Consider the following 5,032-nt stretch of genomic DNA (forward strand, 5'->3'; position numbering starts at 1 on the left):
GGAAAGTTGAGAGTGGTAAACACCTACATTAAGAAAAAAGAAAGATCTCAAATAAACAATCTAACTTTACACCTCAGGGAATTAGAAAAAAGAAGGAAAAATAAGTCCAAATTTAGCAGATGTAAGGAAATAAAGATTAGAGATAAATTTCAAAGACACTAGAAAGACAATTAAAAAGATCAACAAAACTAATAGTTGGGGTTTTTTAAAAAGATAAAACTGACAACCTTTAGCTAGACTAACAAAGAAAAAAAGGGAGGAGACATTACAACTGATACTATAGAAATACAAAACATCATAAGAGACTGCTATGAACAACTATACGCCAACAAATTGTATATAACCTATAAGAAGTGGATAAATTCCTAGAAACATGCAACCTATCAAGACTGAATCATAAAGAAATAGAAAATCTGAATGGACCAATTGCAAGTAAGGTAATTGAAGCAGTAACCAAAGACCTACCAACAAAGAAAAGCCCAAGACCAGAAGCCTTCATGGGTGAATTCTACCAAACATTTAAAGAACTAGCTACCACTCCTTCTGTCATGGAAGGATGGTGTGTGAAAAATGTAAAAAGAAATTTGGTACTGTTATCACTCTAGATACATGGAAGGACGGTGCAAGGAACATCACAGGAAGTGGTGGAAGAGAGCTGGACAAAAATAAAGCTTTGACCTAAAAAAAAAAGCAAGACTTGATCCACATGGAAAGAATAGGTCCTCCACTTGCAGAATTTGTAAAAGTTCTGTGCACCAACTGGGTTCTCATTATTGCCAGTGCTGTGCGTACAAAAAGGGCATCTGCACTGTGTGGGGAAAAAAATTTGGATACCAAAAACTACAAGCAAACGTCTGTCTAGATGTATTGGTTTTTGGCTTTCCATATGATTTACTTTTTGCTTTGAATTTTCAAGGCATAACATAGATGTTCAGGTTACAAAATATGTCTTCAAACAATTAGGTTTAAATCAGGGAAGTTGATTGGTATTCATTCTTCTGTTTTCAAGCAGTTCTGAACTGCAACAGTGTAACTAGTTTTCTGTCTTAAGTTGTTTTTTTCCCCTTACAAACATCTTATTGAACTGGAATAAGTGGCAAATGTAATGAAAAAAGATTTTCCCAGTTCTATATGTACTGTTTATTTATCATTATATATTATTTTTATCCTTTCTCTCTACTTTATTTGTAGTTATTGCAAAAGTGTGAAGGAGGTTATTGATATTTGGCTCTGAACTTGGCATCCAGACATGTAATTCTTCCCTCATTCCCTGTTGGTTGCATAGTTCTCAGAATCAGCAGCCCCTTAATTAATTGCAGCTTCATAGGGAATTTAAATATCTGAGACCTTTATTACTAAAATGTTCCTTAAGTAATTAGCCCAGACCCAAATCAAACACAAGTTGTAGTTATATTTTTTATTTGTTCTTGAAGCCAAAGTGCCATTATCTTTCATATGAGAATGAGAACAGAAGGGATACCCTGTATATGTCCACATGAATACACTGGATTTCAGAAAAATACATATTCCATACATTACCTTGAATTCAAACTGTCATGAAAGTGCTTTGATGCAGAAACCAAACTTTTTTTTTACCTCCTCTACTTCCCCCTCCCCTGCTAAAAATAAATAGAAGTTAATTAATTAATTAATTAAAGAACTAATGCCAATATTTCTCAACTTTCCAAACAATTGAAGAGGAGGGAACATTTCCAAACTCATTTTATAAGGTCAGCATTACCCTCATACCAAAGCCAGATAAAGACAGTATAAAAAAAGAAAATTGGGCTTCCCTGGTGGTGCAGTGGTTGAGAGTCCACCTGCCGATGCAGAGGACATGGGTTCGTGCCCCGGTCTGGGAGGATCCCACATGCCATGGAGTGGCTGGGCCCATGAGCCATGGCCACTGAGCCTTCACGTCCGGAGCCTGTGCTCCACAATGGGAGAGGCCACAACAGTGAGAGGCCCGTGTACCGCAAAAAAAAAAAGAAAATTATAGGCCAATATCTCTGATGAACATAAATGCAAAAACCCTCAACAAAATGAAAGAAAAATGAATTAAACAGCACATTAAAAGGATCATGCGGGCTTCCCTGGTGGCGCAGTGGTTAAGAATCTGCCTGCCAATGCAGGGGACACAGGTTCAAGCCCTGGTCTGGGAAGATCCCACATGCTGCAGAGCAACTAAGCCCGTGCTCTACAACTACTGAGCCTGCGCTCTAGAGCCCACAAGCCACAACTGCTGAGCCCATGTGCCACAACTACTGAAGCCCGTGCACCCTAGAGCCCATGCTCTGCTACAAGAGAAGCCACCACAATGAGAAGTACTACAATGAAGAGTAGCCCTCGCTCTCAGCAACTAGAGAAAGCCCACGTACAGCAATGAAGACCCAACACAGCCATAAATAAATAACTAAATAAATAAGTTCACTATTAAAAAAAAAAGGATCATGCACCACAACCAAGTGAAATTTATCCATGGGATGCAAGGAAAATTAAACATATGCAAATCAATAAATGTGATATACTATACTAACAGACTGAAGAATAAGAATTATATGATCATCTCAGTAGATTCCAAAAAAGCATTGACAAAATTCAACATCCTTTTTATGATAAAAACTCTCAACAAATAAGGTATAGAAGGAATGTACCCCAACATAATAAAGGCCATATATGACAAGCCCACAGCTAACATCATATTCAACAGTGAAAAGCTGAAAGCTGTTCCTGTAGATCAGGAACAATACAAGGATGCCTACCTTCACCACTTTTTTTTTTTTTGGAGTAAAATCGCTTTACAATGTTGTGTTAGTTTCTGCTGTACAATTAAGTGAATCAGCTATATGTATACCTATATCCCCTCCCTCTTGGACCTCCCTCCCATCTCCCCCATCCCACCCATCTAGGTCGTCACAGAGCACTGAGCTGAGCTCCCTGTGCTATACAGCAGGTTCCCTCTAGCTATCTATTTTACACATGGTAGTGTATTTATGTCAAACCTAATCTCCCAATTCATCCCACCCTCCCCTTCCCCTGCTGTGTCCACATGTCCATTCTCTATGTCTATGTCTCTATTCCTGCCCTACAAATAGGTTCATTTGTACCATTTTTCTAGATTCCACATATATGTGTTAATATACGATATTTGTTTTTCTCTTTCTAGCTTACTTCACTCTGTATGACACCACATCTATTCAATATAGTGCTGGAAATCCTAGCCAGAGCAATTAGACAAGAAAAAGAAATAAAAGGCATACAAATCAGAAAAGAAGTTAAATTCTCCCTGTTTGTAAATGACATAATCTTACATATAGAAAACTCTAAAGAGTTTGCCAAAAATATGTTAGAACTAATAAATGAATTCAGCAAAGTTGCAGGATACAAAATCAACATGCAAAATTCATTTGCATTTCTATACACTGACAATGAGCTATCTGAAAAAAGAAATTAAGAAACCATCCCATTTATAACAGCAACAAAAAGAATAAAGTTCTAAGGAATATACTTAACCAAGAACATGAAAGTTCTGTACATTGAAAACTATAAGACAGTGATGAAGGAAACTGAAAAAGGACATAAGTAAATGGAAAGATATGTATTTATGGATTGGAAGACAATATTTTAAAAATATCCACACTACAAAAAGGGATCTACACATTCAATTCAATCTCTATCATAATTCTAATGGCATTTTTCACAGAAATAGAAAAGGTAATTCTAAAATCCATATGAAATCACAAAAGACCTTGAATATCCAAAGGATTCTTGAGAAAGAAGAAAAAAGCTTAAGGTATCACACTACTTGATTTAAAACTATATTACAAAGCTATTAGTAATCAAAACAGTATGGTACTGGCATAAAAACAGACACATAGACCAATGGAACAGAACAGAGAACCCAAAAATAAACTCACACACATATGGTCAACTAATCTTTGACAAGGGTGCCAAGAATACACAATGGAAAAAAATAGTTTCTTCAATAAATGATGTTGGGAAAACTGGATATTCACACATGAAAGAATGAAATCAGACCCTTACACCATACACAAAAATTAACTCAAAATGGATTAAAGACCTAAACGTAAAAGCTGAAACCATAAAACTCCTAGAAGAAAACATAGGAGAAAACCTCCCTGACATTGGTTTTGGCAATGATTTTTTGGATTTGACACCAAAAGCACAGACCACAAAAGGAAAAATAAACAACTGGAACTACGTAAACTGAAAAGCTTCTGCACAGCAAAGGAAACAATCAACAAAATGAAAAGGCCACCTACTGAATGGGAGAATATATTTGAAAGCATATATATACTAAGAGGATAATATCCAAAGTGTGTAAGGAACTCACACAACTCAATAGCAAAAAAATAAATAAATAACCCAATTTAAAAATGGGCAAAGGACCCGAGCTGATATTTTTCCAAAGAAGGCATACGATATCCAACAGGTACGTGAAAAGATGCTTGACATCACTAATCATTAGGAAAATGCAAATGAAAACCACAATGAAAATTTAAAAAAAACCACTTCTTATTGTGGTGGCTTCTCTTGTAGCAGAGCATGGGCTCTAGGGTGCACGGGCTTCAGTAGTTGTGGCATGTGGGCTCAGCAGTTGTGGCTTGTGGGCTCTAGAGTGCAGGCTCAGTAGTTGTAGAGCACGGGCTTAGTTGCTCTGCAGCATGTGGGATCTTCCCAGACCAGGGCTTGAACCTGTGTCCCCTGCATTGGCAGGCAGATTCTTAACCACTGCGCCATCACTTCACAACTGTTAGGATGGCCAACATGTCATCCTTTTTTTTTTTTTTTTTGGCGTTGCTGCACGGCTTATGTGATCTTAATTCCCTGACCAGGGATCGAACCCGGGCCCACGGCAGTGAAAGCACTGAGTCCCCAAGGATGGCTAATATTAAAAAGACAAGAGCTAACAGGTGTTGGGGAGGATATGGAGAAAAGTGAACTCTCGTACATTGTTGGTGGGATGTAAATTGATAGAGACATTATGGAAAACAGTATGGAGGTTTTTCAG

General features: G+C 37.4%; 1 pseudogene across 1 annotated transcript; it reads left to right on the plus strand.

Moving 5' to 3' along the window:
• Window positions 1–556: 556 nt before the first annotated feature.
• On the plus strand, window positions 557–862 carry LOC309816531 (cysteine-rich PDZ-binding protein-like; annotated as a pseudogene). The gene has a single exon. The product of its transcript is annotated as a cysteine-rich PDZ-binding protein-like (transcript).
• Window positions 863–5,032: the final 4,170 nt, after the last annotated feature.

This window comes from Mesoplodon mirus (genome assembly GCF_964341445.2).
Source record: "Mesoplodon mirus genome assembly, chromosome: 15".
NCBI classification, from domain to species: Eukaryota; Metazoa; Chordata; class Mammalia; order Artiodactyla; family Ziphiidae; genus Mesoplodon; species Mesoplodon mirus.